At 42.8% G+C, this 23,526-nt stretch overlaps 1 protein-coding gene and 1 non-coding gene across 3 annotated transcripts in view; both read right to left on the reverse strand.

Annotated features, from left to right (window-relative positions):
* Atp10a (ATPase phospholipid transporting 10A (putative)) overlaps positions 1–23,526 on the reverse strand; it is a 184,875-nt gene that overhangs the window by 106,290 nt on the left and 55,059 nt on the right. The gene's annotated exons all lie outside the window — the stretch shown is intronic.
* LOC131902896 (U6 spliceosomal RNA) lies at positions 6,243–6,348 on the reverse strand. The gene has a single exon (XR_009377167.1). It is a non-coding gene; the product is annotated as a U6 spliceosomal RNA (small nuclear RNA).

The following is a 23,526-nucleotide window of genomic DNA, read 5'->3' on the forward strand; positions in this document are numbered from 1 at the left end:
TAAAAATGCCACCACAGCACTATCTCCTGGTAATATATTTACTGAAAATGTGCTAAATCAAGGCAGGCTACACAATTACGATCACTCTGGGACCATAAATAAACACAGAGCATCTTGGTGGGTCTGCACTGGAGATGCACTGGAGCAGAAGCGTTGTTACATATGACTTGGAATGGGCTACTAGGATGCAATTCCTTCTGATACCACTTGTGGGGTGACAAGACACCCCTGTGATTTAAGCTTGAGGTCACCTCCCAGCTTTCCTCAGTAAAGTAAGGGAAGTGACAGCAACCTAGAGAAATTGAGCCCATCAATTATATGCAGAGAATAAGCAATGATACTGGAATTCACAACAAACTTTGTGTTCCCTCTCTGCTGGTGGCCATCTTCTAAAACTGGGAGCCACGAGCTGGGAACCCCAAGATGGCTACTGCAGATTTATGGTTCCTACTTCATCCTCATTGTGTCCCCTCGAAAGTGGTGTTGTCCTTCCAAAGACAAAGACACTGAAAGTCAAAGGAGGCTAATTCAGCACCCAGCTAGGAGTCATTGAAAGCCCCCAAATAAATTAACTCCCATCTTCTAATTTTAGGTTATCTGGCTCAAAAGGATCCTAAGAAATGCATGGGGCTAAGCTGCTGTTCTTGCCTTTAACTTTGGAAAACTACATTTCCCCTTTCTTGGAGACAGCAGGCAGGTTAGCAGTGGTTAGGTATCAGTGTTTCAGGTCACCACTCAGAAATGCAAAGACAAGCCAGGTGTGAGAGTACCCACCTGTAATTGTAGCACTCAGGAGACGAGGCTGACAGATCATGAATTCAAAGCCAGTCTGGGCTACATAGCACAACCCTGTCCCCCAAAGCAAAAAGACAAGCTATGCCTCCTCCTGGGCTCTTCTGAGCGAATGACTCAGCCAGGAGCCTCCTACTATGTCAAAACACACGGGACCTACACAACAGAGCCTTGCCTGGTACCTGGGACTCCACAGGACAAGGCTTGTTAAATGACTATCACATTTCCACAGAGGGCCACATGGCCTTGCCAGTCACCTTCAGCTCAGTTTTTTATTTTATTAATTTTAATATTTTGAATGGCTTATAGTATGGCGCATTTTACGAGCCACAATATAATATTCTAATTTACGTATGCATTTGTAACGATCCAATTGGGAACAATAGCTTATCCGTAACCTCAAAAATAATCATTTCTTTATGGTGAATATGTTCAAAAGCCCCTCTCTCAGCTCCTTGGAAATCTGTAATGCACTCTTACTAGCTATATTCCCTTAGGTAGAGTCCAACACAGACCTATTCCTTCTATATGACCTCAGTTTGGGGCCCATACTCAGCCTCTCCTTACTCTCTCGCAGTCTATTTGAAAATATAATCATGCTGACTTTTGGGGCCTTCACTGTAGACTGCTGTGCAGACAGATTCCCCTCTCAATTCTCCCCAGTGACTTAGAATTGAAGACTTGTAAACAGGAGTAGGAATTGCCTTGGTGTTCTGGGATTTCTGGCTGTTTTTATCACCATGAATGGCCACTGAGCTAGATTTCTAAATCCAGTTTTAGCACCGTGTTACTCTCCTGTCTTACTGCCAGGAGCTGCGTTCCCACGATGTGCTGGGATAGGTACTACCGCTAGAATTTTTAGCTGGAAATATTTTTCAGCTATTATTCTAGTCCTTCATTCCAGAGCTCTGGTTGATAATGTGCCCTGGGGAGAACTGGGCACGTGACAATAGTGCTTCAGAGCTCATCCACATGGGCTCAGCATCTGTCCCTCAGTGTTAAGTCATAGATCTCGCCGTGACTCTGTGTGTACGCTATGTGTGGAACCTGGAAGGCTCCACAGGGGGCCTGTGATGCCTTTATATATGCACAAATGCCTTGCAGATGAGTCCCTAGGAAGGAGTCACCCCATGGGCACCGGGGGACATGGCCTGTACTAAGGGATCCATCTACAAGTGACCCTCACAGTCAGAAGGCATTAACAGATGGCTATAGCCACATGCATACTGGACAGGTATGCTCTAACCCAAACCTACCTGCTTCCCCTGGCACTGACTGGCCAGGCAGAGGGACAATTTGTAGCTGAAGAAGGCAGTGTCAGCAGGAATCTGAGTTCCTACTGGACAGTTTTCCCTCTACCTACAGCTTGAGAAACATTCTTTAGCTATTTATGTTTCAGATTTTTAAATGATGAATAACATTAATCATGTGACATTTTTATATACACAGTGCAATGATCAGATCAAGCTATTTAACATATCCACTACCACACATCTTCGTGTCTCTATGCGGGGGACATTTAAAATCTACTCAGCAATCTCGAAATCGATATTAACTGTAGTTTACCCACCATGCTGTGCAACAGATAACCAAACTTTATTCGTGCAGTCTGTTTGAAACCTTGCATACCTTGACCAGCAGCTAGATAGTCTCAAATCTGCAATCACATTTATTATTTGTTTGTTTATTTATTTATTTATTTATTTATTGTGTGTGTGTGTGTGTGTGTGTGTGTGTGTGTGTGTGTGTGTGTGAAGTCAGATCTCTCTACCATGTGGGTTCTCCCTAGAACTGAACTATAGTCCCCAGTCTTGGAGGCAAGCACCTTTACCCTAGACAGCCCTAAGGATAGCTTTTCTCCCCGCTACCTCCAGTCCCTGGCCACCCCATTGTGCCTATCCCTGTGCAGGTTTTTTATGTTCTCCATTGATACTAGGTACCTTAATCAGAACATGAAAAAGGGGTTGAGTGTCCAGCAGATGCTACAAGAGAAATGTTCTTACCAGGTCTCGTGTGACATGGTGCAGTCAAAATGAAAGTATGCTGAGAACATTGCATGAAATTACCTTTGTGCTGTGTACACAGTGCATACAAGAGAGACAAATGACAATGACATCCCTGCTTAGACTTGTGTTCTAGCCCAAGGCAATTCATTATGTATATGTAAACATCCAAGTCTGGGAAAAAATCTGAAAAATTTTGGTCCTAAGAATTTCAGAGAATAGATCTTCAGCCAGTCTATATAAGCAGTGTTTGTCTATAGTTAGATTACCTCACACATGTCTTCTAGATTCTTGTGCATTATAGAACATTGTAGGGTTTTTTGTTGTTGTTTTGTTTTCAGAAAAAAGATTCAGAAATAAAAGTCTCTGGACTCCTTGTACCACTAGACCAGCCCTGGAGGAGGAGTCCTAGCCAACCCTGGAGGAGGAGTCCTAACCAGCCCTGGAGGAGGAGCCCTAACCAGCCCTGGAGGAGGAGTCCTAACCAGCCCTGGAGGAGGAGTCCTAACCAGCCCTGGAGGAGGAGTCCTAACCAGCCCTGGAGGAGGAGCCCTAACCAACCCTGGAGGAGGAGTCCTAACCAGCCCTGGAGGAGGAGTCCTAACCAGCCCTGGAGAAGAGCCCTAACCAGCCCTGTTGGGATCCAGGCTCTGGACCCTTCCACACACACCTTTCAAAGATTCTGTTATCCTCAACTCAAGTCCCTCTTTCACTTCTCTCCCACTTTTCAAGTTTGTGCTGTTATTTTTCTTTTAAATTACTATTTTAAAGACTCTCTTACAGAATTGAGATGTCTTCAGTCTGGTCTAGCACCTGACTCATCAGCATTTCACAACTGGAAGTGGGACTTTAGGCTCTACCAAGGTACGGTGCCTAGGGCAGATGACCCCAAGAGGCTTCCTTCCCACAAGTACTTGGCACCCGTAACAAGTAGCTCCTGTCTTGTGGTGGGAAACAGGGGCCTAAAGAAATCCCTTCTGTACTGTATAGCATAGCCAGGCCTCACATTTCACGCTGGTCATTGGTTCCATGTCTAGGTCACACTCTCCAGTGACTTCTATCAAACTGAAAGTCTGCTGTCCAGAAAGATCACCCTCTGCCACAACAGGTTTCTATGGAGAATAAATATGAGACTTTACTGTGATGTGCTTGACCTCTGTCCCCTACAAAGTCTGTTGGACCACAAACTTGGGGTTCTTAACAGGGCAAGGGAAGGCCCCTAGCGGGCTGCCTCCCTCTTCTTGTCACTGACAGACAACACATAACCTAATGACAGAACTTGTCTATGGCACCCACAGCTGGTGCGTTTGGCCACAACAGCCCTGCCTAGTGGAAGAACTGAACCCCAAAGCCAATAAAAAATTCCAGTCTCTCTGGGGCAAACTGTACGCTGGAAGTACCTGGAACAATGTGTCCTTCCTGCTTCAAGGCTCAAGTCCCAGTAAGGGCCACACCCAGATCAAGCCCGTGTCCTCCTGTGGAGAGAAGTGCAGCAGGCACTGCCAGCACTCTACCTCTGGCCAGAAGTCTGGAGGGTCTCCCAAGACCCTTCAAGATAGCTGTATAGGTCATCTGCTGTAGAAAAAAGGCCGTATGAGTGACATGTCACAGGAAGACACTTGAGTATCAAAAGGTATGGAGGGTGGGGGTATCAGATGGCCTTCCACAGCCTGTCTGGACAGTCTACAGACAGAATGACCAGGGCACATCAAAACAAAGGGGAGCTTCAAATCACCAGCAGAAAAAGGAGCCTTTCTTCTGCCTGTGAAGTGCTAGATTGCAATCTGGCTCAAGAGCTTCCAGGTTCCTATGGCTAGAGAACACGCTCAGCAGTGTGGGGGCCCAGTCCAGCCCCCAGGACATCCTGACAGCCTGCCAAATCCCCTCCCTTAGATCTGGCATGTCCCCTTAGATCTACAAGCCAGAAAGAACAATCCTACCTGGAAGCTACATTTGGACCAGCAAGTTGCCTCACCTTCAGCCGGCTTCACCCAAAGAAAAATGTTCCCATCCTTTACAGAGGGAGAGCTGAGCAAGTCTTAGGTAGCCAGCAACTTGAGATGAACCACAGAAGTTTAGAAAACTTTTGTTTAAAACAAGAACAAAACAAAACATTCAACTAAGTGACATCAACATGCTCTGTAAGGAAATAAAAGTCCCGAAGAGACATGGCTCAGGAGCAGCAATGTGAGTGGGTTTGATCCAGAACAACTGGAAGGGCAGGTTCATAAACAAACTCCAAGTTCTGAGCCCTAGTTCCTCACTTTCTGACCCTCTCCCAACACACAAGTCAACCACAGAAAGATCAACAACACTTCTTCATGCTCAAGGACTGATGCTCAGCCATGCTGCTGAGAATCCAGCCAGTTTGACAGGTTTACCTGACAAGGCATCCTATCCATTTACAGTTTAATGTAATGTTTCCATAAAGATTTGCATTGAGAAATCTTTAAATCAGGACACTTACTAAATAAATCACCTCTAATATTTTGTAGAGATTTAAAAAAAAAAATTCTTGTCAGTAAGACATTGAGCTCCCTGGGGCCTGAGTAAGGAAGATCAGACCATTACAGGGGGGAAAAAATGCAAAGGGCACTCAAAGGCACAACAATTACATTACTGAGTGAAAAGTTTTAATAAAAAAAAAAATGTAAGTATATGCAAAAAGAACCTTGACAGAGAAAACACTGAAATTTTACAGACCAGATCATCACTGCAGTTTCTATGGAGTCTTGGGCTCCTATAAACTTCACAGACTTTTGAAGTCCTGGACACATGAACTCTTTCTGTGCTTACCCAGACCTCCAACAACTTAACACCCAGACAACTCTTCCTTTATCTCTCTCCTCTCTCTCTCTGTCCTCCCCTCTATCACCACTTCTCCAACTTATTATTTTAATTATAGAGTATGCAATGATGTGATATATGTGTGCCATGTGGAATGAAAGGATCAATCTAATTGACATATCCATCACCTTAATAGTAATAACGGATTCTTTCTAACAATTTTGTCCACTATCTCGCCCTCAGCCCTCAGCTTCTATTAATTTTCATACAACTCTCTGCTGCTATGAGCCCCATTGTTTTGGATTCCACGTACATGAGATTGTACGAGTAGGGAATTTTCCTTCTGTGTCTTACTCACTTCACTTAGCACATTCTCCTCTGGGCCCATCCTTGCTTGTTGCTGCAAATAACAGGACCTTTTAAAGTAAAATAACATTACATCACATGTATCTAGCATATTTTCTTCACCCACTCATGTGCTGCTGACGGATTCCATACCTTGGTTCTTGTCAATGGTGCCCTAACAGGGTGTTGCAGATGTCTCTTGCCTACATTGATTTCCATGTTTTGAACATACACCCCAAAGTGAGATGACTGGGTCATATTATAATTCTATTTTGTCTTATTTTATTCTTATTTATTTTTTAAGTTAAGATGAGACATAATATGTATACATTCTTAAAAAGGTATTATCATCCTTGCACTTAGGTCATCCTATTCTTCCCTGCATTATTCTAATTTTGGAATATGTTATACCAGAGAGAGCACAGTTGTAAGCCTTTGAGGAATAGCCATGCTGTTCTCTAGAACTAATCTACATTGCCACTGACAGTGTGTGCGATTCTACACACACACACACACACACACACACACACACACACACACACACACAGGATGGCAGTGGGACCTAAGGTCATGGGAAAGTGTGCTAACAAATGAGAGTATTCCTGAACCGACTTGAATAAGTAATGGGAGAGTGAGTTACTGGTCCTGCCCGCCTGGGGAGATCTATTCATAGTGACCTTGGACTTGAGTCTGCACTGGGTGGAAGGAAACTTGTCCCAATTTAAATAACTAACCTTAAAAGAGAGAACAGTTAGGTGCCCCCAGGGAGATAGGACTACATGCAGGGTCTTCATAAAAGTATGCATTAATCCACACTGTGCCCAGTACATTATGGAATTTAAATGCATGCCTCTAATGAGCAGGGCATTCATTTGACAGCAACCCATGCCCCAAGTAAAGACTGTAAAGCAGAAACCAGAGTCACAGTACATAGAAGTTATGGTTAAAGCCGGGTGTGGGAAGGCATGAGCTGCACAGCCCACTAGGTCTTGGACTAAGGATCCTCAAACGCAAAACAGGTAATGAAGATAGTTCCATGTCTGCATCACAGATAATATGGCTTGGTGTATGTTGCGTAGCAAGCAGAAGTTTGTGAGCATCCGAGGTGCACAATCCCACTCTGAACAGGCCCACTCCTGTTCAACTCCCAGGCAGCAATGCCAGCATCTGAGCTTCTATTTATCAGACATAAATTTACCCATAGTGATACTTGGCCAATCTGGTTGGGAACAACTGCTTCTGGGGAAAACACACCTTTACGTTCTCTGCAGCTCCCTGAGGTCACTGCATCTTCAACTAGGCTGGTCTGTTCTGTCTGCACTCCACACAATAGGGCAAGAGGGGAGTCATAGCTCACCAGATAAAAGTCCCATACTTACTTCTGAACCCAATTTTGCTTACCTAATGGATGGCACAAAATCAATCCAGGTCACTAAATAGCTGGTTGCCAGCACTGGGCAGAAGGCTGGACACTTGCTGGTACTCCAAAGGCAAGGGTCTCATCAGAACTCGTACGAACAAAGAGGACATGTGCTCCACATGACTAGGTCATATGGTCCACAAGGTTCAACAGAAAACACAAAACTGCTCTTGTTCACTTGGAAGGCTTGGTAAAACTATTTTCCGGTATTAAGTTAGCAAAACGTTGCTTGGGCCAGAATTGTTTGGAACCTCTCCATCTGGATATGTTCCTTCTTGGAAAACAGTACAGAAACTATGAAGCGCACTCTGAAAATGGCATGGCCCCATCTTCTAGGGCTCTTGGGGCTGCTCCATGATACAGGGAGCGTGCTGCTGGGCTGTGCACCCTTGAGCTGCTGCTTGAATCCTGGAAGGAGCTCTTCAATATTTACCATTGGCCTTCCTTGCTGCCATACCAGATTTCTACAAACTTAGTAGTCAAAACCATACAAATGACCCGTCTATAGCTCTATAGGCCAGAATCGCAACAGATGAGTGAATTCAAGATCCCAACAGGGTTCTGGGTGCTCAGGCAGAGTTTCTGTGTCTCTCCCCTTTTCTGTAGGACACCTCTGCTCCCTAACATTCACCAGTGTCAGGTCTCTCCTTGAGCTGCTTTTCTCTTCTGTGCTTTAAGGACCACAGCTACTATACTGGCCTAACCAGGACATCGAAAACAATCTTCTTACACATAGTTATCACATTAATATCTTCCTTCTCTCTGCCATGCAAACCAAGACCCTCACAGCTCCTAAAGACCTGGATTGCACATCTTGGGAGCCATTATTGTGCCTAAAATGAACCATAAGCACAATTTAGGTAAATCTATACTGTACACTTGAGAAGACATGGCTGATGCCTACTGGAAGGCATTGAGTTAGTGCATTTTCGCAGACCAAGTTTTTACCTGGTGTTATTACATATTGCATTAGCTATTGTTATAAGTCTCCTATAAATATTTTAATATACACAGAAATTTCAGCATCTGTGGATTTGGGTACCTGGGGTTTGGACCAAGGTCCTTGAATGAAACCCTGCAGATACTAAGAAACAGCTGTCTTAAAAGAAAAATACTTAAGTTTTACAAATGAAGGCCAGACAAATTTCTGTCTCAAATGCATTTAAACCTGGAGATTATTGAACACTTCACAGTTTGTTTCATTCAAACAAGGACCAACCTTTACTTAGAAAAACAGAGAGAAGAGAGGACATATTCAGAATGTGACAGATCATATCTATAATCCCAGTACTCATGAGCTGAGGAAGGTAGGTTTTGAGTTTTAAGACAAGCATGAGCTACATGGCAAGTTCCAAGCCCACCTGGACTACCAGTTCAGGAAAAAAAAAATAGAAAAGTAAAAGACAGAAGGAGAGCAAACCTATAACCTCCACAATCTCTCTACATGATGGCAGGCCCAGCTCCTATCTGCTGAAGCAGTTTCCCCAATTGTTACAAACAGCCCCTTACAGTGTCCAGAAGGCACTGTTCCATGGTGGAACATTATTAATTTTTTAAAGGAAAAGTATGTAAAGCCTATCATCTTACTGTCACATACGCCAAACACATCAGGAGACTGAGGGCATGCTCCCTCCGATTTAACTCTGTCCCCACGCACAATAAGCACAGCTCTCAATTATGCAAATGACCACAACATGCCACCTCCCTGCACATCAAAAGTGCCATCCAGTCCTGAGGCTCATTCTCCATGTGGCATTTGCTTCTGTCAGGTTCACTGTGGCTTTGCTACCCTGCAAGGCATAGTGGAGTGGCTAATAGTTTTAAGAGTAAGAAAGGATTGCTTCAACACATCCACAGCTCTCCTCCGGTTGAGTCCACATAAGTGAACACTGGCTCTCAACTCATGTGTTATTACATCACCGTTTTCACCCACTCGGTGACCAGCCTGAATCTTTACTCCAATTATATGACAAATATTGTGCAACTTTGGGGGAAATTCGAAGAAACTTCCTGAATGTGGAGGGTTAAGCTTGACCTCAGTACTCCAGTCACGACATAATCTCTCAGGTTTTGAAAAGGGCCCCAAATTAACTACGAAGATGTGAAGATCTTGAGTGGGCAGTAAAACCCTAATAGAAAACAAGAGACCGTAAGGCCCAAGCTAAAGCTAGGCGACCATGGGAAGAGGGCACTTGGTGGCTGCAAGTGTCCCCTGTGTTCTACAGAGGCTTCCATGCTGCATGTTGGATGGTGGGGATGGAGAGAAGTTAGAAAAGTTAGCCAAGTGTAGGGCGATGAAGGGCCCAAAACGTACCAGGTGGAGAAGAGCTGGAGATATGGGCACAAAAGAGAGCATGTGTCTAGGGGTGAAAGCTTCAGGGAGACTTGGTGTGGGAGGGGATGGAAAGCATACTTTTCATTCTTGTTTTCCTCAGGAATGCATTTCCTTTTAAAACCGAAGAAAAAACTCACAAGAAGTGTCAAAGATTAACTGAAGAAATCCACGCACTTCACCAGAAAGTTGCTGTGCGCTTTCAAGAAGGAACACGTGGGAAATTTAGACAAGAATCAAGTTTTTCTTTTCTGTGTGTGCAATAAAGTCCATTTAAAGTAATACAAGAATGATATTTGTATTTTAAATGCTTTGTTTTTACTCATTTTTGTTTTCTTCTGGGGAAAACTCTGAAGTCCTTCACATTCTATATGTACAGCTGGTGCCTGTGAACAGGCTTTCCAGCAAGGAAGGCTGGCCGGGAGGGGCCTTCGCCCCACATTCCATCTGTAATCTTCTCATCTGGAACCACACCATGCAGCTGAAGAAGGCAGGCTTCCTGCCCCAAAGTTCCCACTCAGAGGCCCAATGAGATATAGGAAAGAAACAGGTGGCCCTCTTTCCTGTGGCCTTTCTTCACCTCTGCACTGCAGCCAGCCCAGTGATAAGATCAGGACTCCTCACCCAAAGAGGAAGTGGGCTCCGCCACCAAGAGAAGCTGTGACAAATCACCCACGCGAGGGAAGACAAGCACTTTAGCTGCATCGGGACACGACAGGCAAAGTATGGATCAGAAAAAATTAATCCTGAGGCTTTTTATCCCCCCCCCTTTTTTTTTTTTTTGGTTTTTCGAGACAGGGTTTCTCTGTGTAGCTTTGCGCCTTTCCTGGAACTCGCTTTGTAGACCAGGCTGGCCTCGAACTCACAGAGATCCGACTGGCTCTGCCTCCCGAGTGCTGGAATTAAAGGCGTGCGCCACCAACGCCCAGCTTTATTCCCCTTTTTTAATAACAACAGCAAGGGTGCCATTTATTTTGAAAACGTGTCTTTAAAAAGTCAGTATTATCTGCAGGGATGGTAACAAAATAGTAGAATTAGTGCTTAGCATCTGCTAGGCCCTGAGTTCAATTCTTAGGATATACAAATATAGAAGTCGAGTCACCAGATGAGAGAAGATGGCTGAGAGTTCCTCTGTCACTCTCTGTGGTCCATCCACAGCACTGTGAGGGAGGAGATGGCGACAGAAAAGGAAGGAATCCTCAAAGATCTTCCACACCCCAAACCTTCTTCTACGATCTGCTGCCAGAAGACCCAAGGACCTAGATCCTGGTCACTCCATATACAGCTGTTATAAGAAACAATGGAGTTGCTGAGGGTGGGTTCCGCAGGAGGAGTCCCCCCAGCTCATGGGAGCTTCGAACTTCCAAAGGAACCTGAGGTGCCTGCAATGCTCAGCACGTACACTGAACGCAGTCTGAGGTCCAAGGCGTGGTCTGATGGTTATAGCTGCCTCTTACATCGTTTCTTTAAGTCTGAGATGTTCTAAGAAATAATTCTAATTCTTGTGTACTTGTTTTTCAAAACATAGTGATCGCCCATAGGGTCCTGGGTACACTGGCTGCTCTGCAAATGCTAAAAATATACATTGGTGGAAGTTGGCTAAAGCAAACAGTGGCCAAACCAAACTCAGATCCTGTGTCCAACCGTGTTTTCCTCATAGCTGCCTACAATAGCCACAGAATCAATTGGATGTGTTTATACCACACAGAACACAGAGAAAGCAGTTCAGAGCACATGAACAAGGCTAGGCATAACCTGATTCCGAATCTCTGGAAGTCCAGTGGTGACCGTGGATGTCAAGGGGGTGAGAGTGTGAAGAAACAGTGAATTCCATGAATGCTAAGCAGACAGCATCCTGCATCCTCCCTGCTACCCACCGCCTCACTATGCAGATGGTGCAATGCTCATCTGACCCAGTCACAATGTCAGCTAGCCGTACCGTACTGTAACTAAGTTGCCCATATTTACTTATTTATTCATGGCAGGGCTGGGAAAGGAACCCCAGGCCTCATACAAGCCTGGCATGTCACTTGGGCCACATTCACAAGTCCAGTAAGCTGTGCCTTTAAAAATGGTTTTATTATATTTTATTTATTTATATGGGGAGAAGGGCATGGATGTGCTACAATGTGCATGTGGAGGTCAGAGTACACATTGCAGGAGTAAATTCTCTCCTTCCACTGTGCCCCAGGGATCAAATTCTGTTCATCAGTTATGGTGGCAAGCACCCTTACTCACTGAGCCCCAAGCTGTACCTTTTAATGGCGTCTGGAATGGTACCACCAGCAAAGCTCATAACCTGCCAGCCTGCCTGGAGGATGCCTTAGGAAGACTTTATGTCACGGAATTTATTAAAGCCCATAAATACTTAGAAGTTACCTTTACAATAGGAATATGGCAAACAGAAGTCATAGGGAAGCAGGTGTGAGTAGACCAGCTCAAGGAGGCTACTCTGTCCAAACCCAGAACACTCTCCTAGGTAGAAAGAGACATTCTAAAAATTATCTCTGCCTGTAAAACATAAGAGAACCTCTGAGAAGGGAACACTCGTTGCTTACAGACCAGAACTTGCCACCAAAAATAGAGAATTCCTCAAAGCAAAAGACACAGTTGGAAGAAGAAAGGAGAAGACGGAACTAAGAAAGAAATCTGAGGTAAAGATGAGAAAAAAACATAAAGGAGCATTGTGAGGCATGCTGGGAGACCTCCAATACCTCTACCACTATGGAGACGCCACACTTCAGGAACTCCTCTGGCTTTACACATTGGCTCTCTCTGGCCCAGCAGAAAATAAGCATCCCTTGGAGATGGTGTACACTCTATTATTTTTACTTATTTCTTTATTTAGAGACAGTCTCACTATGAAGCCCTTGCTGGCCTGGGACTTCTGCTATTTTTAAAGCATTTGTGGCAGAACTATAGGTGGGAAGCGATGTGAAAACTTACAAGAAAGGAAATAAAAAAGCACTCGTGAGATCATGGGGAGATACCATCCGTAACCTGTGGTGGTTGGACCTGACAACCCAACACGCACAGAACACTCTAACCCACCTGACCTCCCAGGGTTCCCACACCCCACCTGCCATGCCTGGCTGGACCTGGCCTGCTTTCAATGACTACATAAGCAATGAGACAGCGCGGAATGCCCCAGTGCCAGAGGAAACACAGGCCTGCTACTGGAAGTTGTAGGCAGGCTGAGTGCTGTAGCCCCAGTGGACACACAGCCTCACATGGATGCTAGAGTCTCACTCAGCACTTATTCTCATAGCCTCCTTTAGCACTTGTTCCCCTCTGAAATGAATCAGAACATAATTAGGAAGGTGCTATGCTGTGGGCGGGGATCACCCACAGTCTCACCCCATTGTGAACTCTAATGATCGCCAGCATGGCAAGCAGTGTCTGTGGGTATAATAGTGGAACAAATGTTATTGGAGTAACAAACCACTTCCTGATTGAATTTAAAGCCTACTCTACAGGGGGGAAACACATACCTGGTACTGCAAATCTGGCCAATAACACATAATTTTGGAGCTCACAGGTCCAGGGATGAACCCTCCTCTACTAGAATTTAGCTAAATGGTCCTAGTATTAAACTACTGCAAGTCTGGCCAATAACACATAATTTTGGAGCTCACAGGTCCAGGGATGAACCCTCCTCTACTAGAATTTAGCTAAATGGTCCTAGTATTAAACTGTTCGCTAAAGTCCTATCTCTCTGTCCACAGACTAGTGCAGCTCTCAAACTTCATCAGAGAAGTTTGTCGATGCAGTCAATAGTGGTTAGCCCAGAAATACCCTAGTCAAAGAGAAAAGAGTAAGTGTCAGCCACAAACGGTGCATCTCTATCACACCCTCAGCTCAGTGACTATCACGAAGGAGGAGGCAAAAAAAATTGTAAGGGCAAGGGGCTGAGGAGGACCAGAATGAAAAAGTGTCTTCTGAATATAACAAAACCATTACCCTCATTAATTTACAGCAGCTGCAGTTAATTTACACAAGACCTTCATAAGATCAAGCCGGTCAATATTCTAGCATGAAACAAAACAAGGTTCCATGAGCTTCAGCCCCTACCAGAGGAGTTACAGACATTTGATGGCATCTAGGGGAATGAGAGTCAGATTTATTTATTTATTTATTTATTTATTTATTTATTTATTTATTTATTTATTTAGCAATCTCAGTGGATGGTCCTACATCCATAAGTATATATATGGACAGCACAAATTGTAATCAGTGGGATATTAATTTTCTTTTTTAAAAGAAAGTATGCGAAATTGAGGGGTGCACAAAGGGTGGCTCAGGAAGAAGAAACAGGCAGGAGTTGGGGTGAATCTGATCAAACACATCCTATGAAATAATCAAATAATTAGTAAAATATTTTTAAACATGCATATATTAGTATTATAGCAATGCAATTAGGAGGCAGAGTGAATGTTTCATAAGAGCAAGGCTGGAAACTATGGCCTGGGCTTGGCTCTCTACACAAGTGAAAGCTAGGAGTTAAAACCAAAGTCATGTTTCATGCTAGTGTCTTTTTTAAAGCTGCTTTCTTAGTTTCTGAGTATTCTCTGGCGAAGACCGGGGTATCAATCACACTCAAAAACAACAAAGCAGGAAACAGGAACCAGCACTCAGCTTCTCGCCTGCCACAGAGAACTTCTGTAGTTTGATATCACGCTTTGTACCTGGAACAAAACTGTTTGCTTCTGCTTTGTAATGGGCAGCGCTGTGTTCTACTGCTGTACAATCACTCGAAGGAAATATTACTATAAAAATAAATACATTTCTCTTTTCATTCAAAGTGAGGGAAAATAGCCAGGGTGCCCTGAGCACACCCACAAGCCTTTCCCTGGAACACTTTACATTTGTTCCTGAGCCTGTAAGAATGTTTTGCTGATGGTATCAAAGTCCTAATTATCTACAATCAACCTGATTCAAGAACAGAGGAAAAAAATACTCAATTTGTTCCACTCTAAATCAAAGCAAGATTCATTCATTTATTTATTTAGTTTACTTCAGTGGTTGTCTTTCTTTTTCTTTCAACATAGAGGAACACACTACTTAGTATTATTTTCTCTTGGCAGCCAAACACATTATTAATCTCTGAACTTGATTTTTAAAAAAAAAAGCATAATTCTCTCCACTTTTTTTCCATGACGGGATCTCCTCCAACTTATTACTAGCTAAGGATGACCTTGAACTTCTGATCCTCCTACTTCTACTTCAGAGTGACAGGATTACTGGTATGTGCCACCAATGTAGGTTTTACTCAATCTAGGAATTAAAGCTAGGGGTTCAAACATGCTGCAAGAACTCTAAAAAGTGAGTGACATCCCCAACTCAGCATGAATTCTTTTTCAGCAGTGACCACAGCTCTACTTCTGACTAAGATGCCATTAAAACTCGGGTTCTACCCACCTACATCAAACAAGTGACACATTTTAATCAGTTTCAGACACTGAACTGTAAAAACATAGACAATGATCCTATGGTAAGGGCAAGGGCAGAGCAATGTTGGGCCGGATTCATTGATTACAGTTTCCATGCTGTATGTAGCATTAGACAAGGAGCCTGACAGTGCCCTGGTCCCCAGTGTGGAAACCATAGAGCTTCTGGTTCAGAGAGAGCAAGGGAGCCAGAATTTGCAGGGTGGAGCCTCAGAAAGTACAGTCTGGGAGTCTTCAGAGGATCCTGCTGGAGTGTTGGCCACGTGTTTATGAGGAAACACGGGGGAAGAAAGAGAGGAGCAGCCACAGCTAGAGAGAAGAGCAGGAGTTAGAGACCACTGCCCGAGTTCAGCACCGCAAAAACAGCCCTAGTTCTCAAGCAGCCAGAGGAGAAAAACCTCTCAGTTCCCAGGTTAACGGGTGCTCAGGTGGATATTATCTCAGTAGTGGGGAAAAGTAAGCCTTTGGGAAAGGGATACTTGGATCCCACCTAGGATAAGTGAAAAGAAGGTCTTCACAGAACCAAACTGCTGTGGATATTGCTCTCTATAAATAAAATGCTGATTGGCCAGTAGCCAGGCAGGAAGTATAGGCAGAACAAGCAGAGAAGAGAATTCTGGGAAGTGGAAGGCACTGCCATGACAAGCAACATGTAAAAGATACCGGTAAGCCACAAGCCATGTGGCAACTTATAGATTTAATAGAAATGGGTTAATTTAAGATATAAGAATTAGATAACAAGAAGCCTGCTACGGCCATACAGTTTGTAAGCAATATAAGTCTCTGTGTGTTTACTCGGTTGGATCTGAGCGGCTGTGGGACTGGCGGGTGAGAGAGATTTGTCCTGATGGTGGGCCAGGCACGACTGGAAAACTCTAGCTACACCAAACTGAGCAAATGAACTGATCCTAAAACCACTTGGAAGTCTACAGCCATACCACCTTGAATGCACAAAATCCCATCTAAAACCACTCAGGACCCTGTATAGGAACATACATGGCCACAATTCTGTAAGGTACAATCCACCATGGGAGACTCTTTAAAAAAAAAAAAAGTCAGGCATGCAAAGAAGCAGGAAAATGCACATTCTATAAAGAGGGTAAGAATCACATGAGAGAAAGACCCCAAAATGACACAGATGGTAAGAATGAACTAACAAAACAGCTGGTGTGTCCACATGTCCAAAAAGTCAGAGGAAAGATTCGAGCATGTAGAGACATGGAGGGAATGGATTTAAAAACAACAACAACAACTTTTAGACCAAATGTGTAGATTTAAGAAGAATAAAGATGGATGAGATTAACAGATTATATAACCTGTGAGAAAGAGAGAGTTCCTGAACCTGAAGAAGCAACAGGAGATCCCATATGAAACAGACTGAGAAAAGAGCATCAGTAAACTGTGGGGCAATGCAGCTGTAAATAGAAACCAGGGTGGGGCTAAATAAATCAGTTTCAAATTTTCCCAAGTAAGATGAAAAACTTACATCCGAAAATTCAGAATGTCCAATGAATCCCAGGTAGGAGGAGGGAGGGAGCAGAGGACTAGACCAGGCTCACAGAACTGCCAAAAATTGACAACTAAATTGTAAACAAACAAGTAAATAATGACATACAAGGAAGTAGAGATAAAGGTGATGACCAAACGTCATGAGAAACCATGAAGCAAAAACACAGACTGAAAAAAAATTTTAATGAAAGAAAATGACCAATCCTATAATTCACCTAAGGAAAATGTGTTTTAAAAACAAGAGAGAGACGAAGACATTTCTAGACTTAAAAAAAGGGAAATAACTTATTAAGGGCAAACCTGCAAGAAGGAAAATAGTAAAGGTAATCCTTTCAAGCAGGATTAAAAGACCTCTGAGAGAATCTACAAAGTGCCAGGGAACAGAGAGAACCAGGCTGGAGAGGGTGCCATCTACCTAGTTTCCCTGACAATGGCCGATGATCAACAAACCCATTTGTCCTTCATCACGGCTATCTGTGGTAAAGTGGGACTCTGTGAAGTATCCATTTCCTTGTGACCCCTGGGGATTTTCAAGTTGTAAATCTGGCTTGACAGGAGCCAGTTAGTTCAAACAGGCTACTGCACACCGCCTTCAGCACTATTCTTTCTAGTCTGCGAACTCATTTTGTGTCTACAGGTGAAAAAATTCCTTTCCATTTTCCAGCTGAGGAGATAAAGATAGAGTCTGCCATATCACACAGTACTATGAAGTCTGTCTTAGTCTGGGACCAGTGTTGAAAACAGATGACAGTATGCACAACTATTTGTATTTCTTTTGCATGTACACAATGTGCCTTTGAAACTGGAAATATGCCTCTGGCTTGTGAACAATGAGTTTGTAAGGAAGTTCTCTCCAGGGACCAGAATGTCCTTTTTCAAAGAAAATGATGCTACAACTGAGTTCCATATGGTTCCGTTCTGCTTAATTGGACAGAATGCCCTCCACTCTCTTTACCCTCTAGCACTCCCTTACCTAGCCACAGGGTACACAGAGGTTTGATGCCATAAAACCCAGTTCTCCAGTACAAACATCAAGGCCAGAGGTAGATGCCCACCACCACGGAGTCTGGCTAGTTTTAGGGGACTGACTAAGGGAGATTAGCAGTGCCCTAAACCATTATTATGACTTCCAACCTCCGATCAGATCAGATCAGATCAGGTGACTGTGCAAGAGTTTTTACCACAGGCAGGGTATCCACATGTTACAGGCTAATTTCTCTCTGTGTATGTACACAGCTTTCTCATTCTACACAAGGATCAATGTGGCACTAGTTCGTCTGAGGTTCTGACCCATGAACCCATAGAGGGTCTATCCCATGGGGCTCTGGAGCACAATGACAAGCTGTCGACACAGGACAAAATCATCTACAAATGGTTATCAAAAAGATACTTGCGAAAATCTCCATATCCAGTTGTCTAATTTGTTGGGAAACTCAGCCATTACTGCCACTACATAGGCCCATCTCCCAGGGTGTACTGGCTTTTGTAAACATACAGTGTCTCCACCAAGGAGCCAGGGCTCCTGTACTACCAGCTGGACTCTCAAGGTCCCACCCCCTCCCGGGTCCTTATTTCTCTCAGAACCTCCCACCAGTTCAAAACTTTCCATGACCAGTCAGTAAGAGAGAACATTTTGGATTGAGGGTGTGGCTCAGTTCTAGAGTGCTTGTCTGGTATGCCCCAGGGACTTGAATTTAAGTATATCAGCTTCATCAAAGACAAAGATCATGCCCAAAACATTGGATTATTTCTACTGGTTATTACAGGAATACATGCTAAAAGCAAACTTGAATGTATTTTGAAAAAAGAAAAAAAAAGGAACATTGTTGAGTTTATTTTAAGTGAGTAAAGTGCGTATATAAAAATAATGGCTTTTCCCAAGAAAATAAAAATTGTCAGACATGTTAAACAGCAGACTTCATTTCCTAGCCGTTTTAGGGGAAATAGGAACTGGCTGGCTGGCTTAGGCTGATATACTTCTGCTTTAAATGGAGTAATACCTTTTGTTTTGGCTTGTATTAGTTCCAACTTGAGTGAACATATATGGAAACTTTACCTTTCCAGGAGGAGAATCCAAGACTTAATTTAGAATCATGTATTGTGGAAAAGTTTTCAGAAAAGGGAAAAAATGATGCTGTAAAAAAATAAGTTCATAGCAGACAACCTGGACTACCTTTAAAACTTTATTTATAGGAAAATCAGAAAAATGACTCAAGCAACATCTACTGGTTTCTTTTACTAGCAGTACATTTAAATTTTAGGGTTTGAAATATTTGTAGTTGGTGAGAATTTGCAGAGCAATGAAAATTGTGAATGAAATAAAACTCATACTGCTTTCTTACTTTGCTTTTAAAACAAAAGTGGAAAAGGATGGGAACCTAAACCAAGCCGCAGGCTTTGATGTTCCCTTCGCATACTTCCTAGAGAATAAATAAAGCAGGTTACACAGGAAGCAAAAAATCAAATTTCTGTTAACGATAGAGTAACAAAAACAGAGAATTCAAAACCTGTGTATTTTTTTTAAAACAGTAAAAATTTATTTAACATTTTCTCAAAATGCTGCAAGTCTGCTAGTACACTTTGAAAAAGTAAAGACTAACCATGGTCACAGCTGATCTTCTAGTTCCTTAGTATCAACAGGTCACAGATCTAATGTTGTAGAATATTACTTTAAGGTGTGTTACTTTTGTTTATGCTGCATTTGTTTAACTCTGTGAAGCTGTGTTACTGTGCCTGTCTAAAACTCCCGATGGTCTAATCAAGAACTGAATAGCCAATGCAAGGCAGGAGAAAGGATAGGTGGGGCTGGCAGGCAGAGAGAATATATAGGAGGAGAAAGAAAAGAGATGGAGGAAGGAAGAAATAAAGAGCCAGAGGAGGAGGACTCCAGGGGCCAGCTACCCAGCTACACAACCAGCAACGGAGTAAGAAATAATGAAAGGTACACAGAAATAGAGAAAGATAAAAGCCCAAAGGCAAAAGATAGACAGGATAATTTAAGAAAAGCTGGCTAGAAATAGCCAAGCTAAGGCCGGGCATTATTCATAACTAAGAATAAGCGTGTGTGTGTGTGTGTGTGTGTGTGTGTGTGTGTGTGTGTGTGTGTGTGTATTTGGGAGCTGTGTGGTGGGCCCCCCAAAGAGCAAAAAGAGCAAAAACAACCAACAACAATTTAAGATAGTACAAATGGTCTCACAAGAAATTAACAGATGAGACAACAATGGGCATCTTACTTTTTAAAACTATGTTAATTCTTTTAATTATTTTTGCTGTATTGATAATTGAACCCAAAACCTATGTGCTTGGCAGGTCCTCTACCATTGAACAAGAACCCAAAACCCTCAATGATTTCTGAGCTGTGTCCTATATTCAATCTCAACATATCTAAGATTGTCACACTTGAAGACGTCTCACTGGGGGCGAGCGAACCCCAAAGGCATGGTAGAAGAATGGATGTTGAATTCCTTCTGCTGTTCATGTTTCAGAATGCTCAAAGTATGTGCCATTGCTAGAATTTGATAACAGAATTTGATTTTTTAAAAAATCTGCCTGAAAATTGTGATTTACTTCATCTACACAATGCACTCCCTATAATCTGATTTTTCCTCTACTCTTTTCTTTAACCATGCAAGTCTGCACACAACTGGAAACGAAGTCAACATTACCCAATGTGCATGTGTATTGAAACATTACATGATACACAGGTGTATGTACAGCAGTCTGTAACAAATTTAAAAGCCAGGCATGGTACTATAATCCTACAATCCCAGCAATGGGGAAGTAAAGGCACACTGGTCAAGAGTTCAAAGTCATCACTGGCTACATAGCAAGTTAGAGACCAGCCTGTGTTACATGACGACCTGTCTCATAAACTGATCTATAATCAATTAAAATAAATTAGAAAAATCAAATTCCACTATTAGGAAGATTGCTCAAAGAATATACTAGCATTCTGAATGGAAAAAGAGAAAAAAAAATACACTACCAATGGTTGGAAATAAAATTTCACCTAGCCTACTTCATGTACAAAAGCATCTATGGACCGGGCAGTGGTTGTGCATGCCTTTGATCTCAGTCCTCAGGAGGCAGAGCCAGGTGGATCTCTGTGAGTTCGAGGCCAGCCTGGTCTACAGAGCGAGATCCACCACAGGCACCAAAACTACACAGAAACCCTGTCTTGAAAAACCAAATAAAACAACAACAACAACAAAGGCATCTATGGACTGATTACAGTAACCTACATGTGAGAACAGACAACAGCTGGCCAGATGCACACAGCTGCTTACACTTCCTTTCTCTGAACTGCCTGCCTGCCCACTTCACAGCTGCAGGATAGCAGCCACCACTAGATTTAAGAAGACAGTGACGTTCACAATCAGCTCAACCTTTACAACCGGTACACAGTTTTTTAGCTTTCCTGTGGTCAGACTTCTCATCTCTGAGATAAGACTCTCATTAAAACTGAATGTGCCCAAAAATCTCAAGGTTACCTTGTGCTGTGGTGATGACTGTGAGCTGACATTCTACTTGTACAAAGGCTTCCATTAGTGGCCTATTTCTACCAGCCAGGCCCCACCTCCTAAAATCTCCACAGCATCCCAAAACCGTGGCACCCACTGGAGTACAAGCTTTCAAAACACGGGCCCATGAGGAACACTCTAGATCCCAGACCTAACAGCTGCCTTGAAGAACAAATAACCCATACATTACACCACCAACTGGCTCTTTAATTTCGTAAAAGCCATCTTTAAGAGAACAACATTACATAAGATCACATACATCCTAGGTTGAAGGTGAGGTCTTTGCGTAGCCAGCCCATGATGACCTGGAGCTACTGGATCTTCTGCCTCTCTCTGCCTCCCAAGTGCTGATATTACAGGCATGTGCTGTCATTCTTGGTTTATGGGAAGCTGGGATTAGCTTATGGCTTTGTTCAAACTAGGCAAGTATTTTAGCAGGTAGGCCACATCCCCAGTGCCTCTAAGGATAATTCTAAACGCCCAACTTAACCTAACTTTGTAAAAAATGTACATAAAATAATCTCTATGAGAGATGGGGCTACAGCAAACTCAAACCAATTTCTAAACTTGAGAAATATATTATTAGTCTTATATAGGAGAAAATATTAATAAAAAGCAGTAAATTAATGTTAAACAGTTAAAAATAGAAGACAGTTAAGGAATAAACCAAATTATAGAAGCAAAATTTTAAAGTATACCAAGTAGAACCATGATCATAATTTAAAAAAAAAAAAAAACAGCCTGATTCACAGACTAGCTTCTTATGCATCAGCACAACTAGCTCAAAACTTCAGGAGAGGGTTCTGAAGGGGTCCAAGGACTGTGATCCATTCACAACAAAATATCACAAATCAAAGTAAGATTTATGTGCAGTATCCACACTGAGAAAATGACCATAACCCGTGCTACATAACACAACCCTGTTGCAGATAAAGAAATGTGTTCACCTAGCATGCTTACGGCCTGAACAGGAAAATAAGTGTGAGGAAATTCACAAGATACAATCGTAAGACCACAAGAAGAAAATGGAGGTGCTTTCTGAATGGCTTAAATGGGTGGGAGAACACAAAACCTGAGGATGGCCCTGAGTGGAAACACTCACTTCTCTCTACCAGGTTGATGGCAGTTCTCCTCCTGTGAGAGAATCAAATCAGACCTGGAGGGAAACTTGACAGCAGCTATTTTATGTGGGAAAATCAATACTTCAAAATAGATAGACCCAATCTCGGTGATAAAATTTTCACCATCATGCGTTACAAAGTTTATAAATGTATTTTCAAGTTAGATGTGACAACATCAGTAGCTAGAGTTTTAAAAAAAGCTTTACAAACTTATGTGCAGTGATTAAGACAATAGAAGGTAAGAATTTTTAACTGATGCAGCAGAGAAAGTTTAATAAATGCTTCCTGGAATAATTCATTACATGAAAGAGGAAATATAACTTTAAATGGTGTGTGTGTGATGAGACCAAGGCCAATGGTTCATGTCTGCAATCCCAGCACTCAAGAGGTTGAAGCTTGAGGATCAGAGAAATCCAGACTAGCCTAGGTCTACACAATGAGGTCAGCATTAGTCTAGACTACAGACTCTATTTCTCTATTTCAGAACGGGAGAGAGGGATGTTCAGAGTTGGCGTGTACTTCATTGGTAGAGTCCTTGCTTAGCATGTTCAAAGTCCTAGGTTTAATTACTAGTCCCATCAAAAAAAGGTGGGAAATTAAGACATGAAATAATGAGACAGAAAGAAGTGGGTAGTGCTAGGAATACAGAGAACATCCCTCAAATGCATGAGTTCACATGTCCTGTGTTCACTCTCCTGTAAGGATCAGGGGGATGGATATAGGATCTCTCCTAGTGAGTGTCTGTCAGCTTGACACAGCCCAAAGTTATCTCAGAGAACCTTAGTCTGGGGATTGCCGGGATAATACTGGCCCATGGGCACATCTGTGCAGTATTTTCCTGATTGCTAATTGATGTAGGAGGGGTCGAATGCTGCAGGCAGTACTGTCCCTAGGCAGGTGGTCCCCATCCATAAAGAAAGCTGAGCAGAAGCTAATGAGGGCCAGAGTTCCTGGAAGTGTGAGCCAGATAAGCCCTTTCCTCTGCTAAACTGTCTTTGGTCAGAGTGTTTTTATCACAGCAACAGAAAGCAAACTACAAAAGGATCCCTCAGAGTTTCAAAGAATATTTCAAGTTTTTGTTTTTCTAGGTAAAAAGGGGGAAGGAATAGAAGGCTTGAGCATAATCAATTTTTCATATTTATGTGTCAAAAATATACTTAGTGGGAAACTTGGATGTATTTTGTCCACACATTTACACCACTTACACATTAAAACACAACAACAACAAAAAGGAACATGTTTGAAAACCC

Source organism: Peromyscus eremicus, chromosome 1, assembly GCF_949786415.1.
Source record: "Peromyscus eremicus chromosome 1, PerEre_H2_v1, whole genome shotgun sequence".
In the NCBI taxonomy this organism is placed as follows: Eukaryota; Metazoa; Chordata; class Mammalia; order Rodentia; family Cricetidae; genus Peromyscus; species Peromyscus eremicus.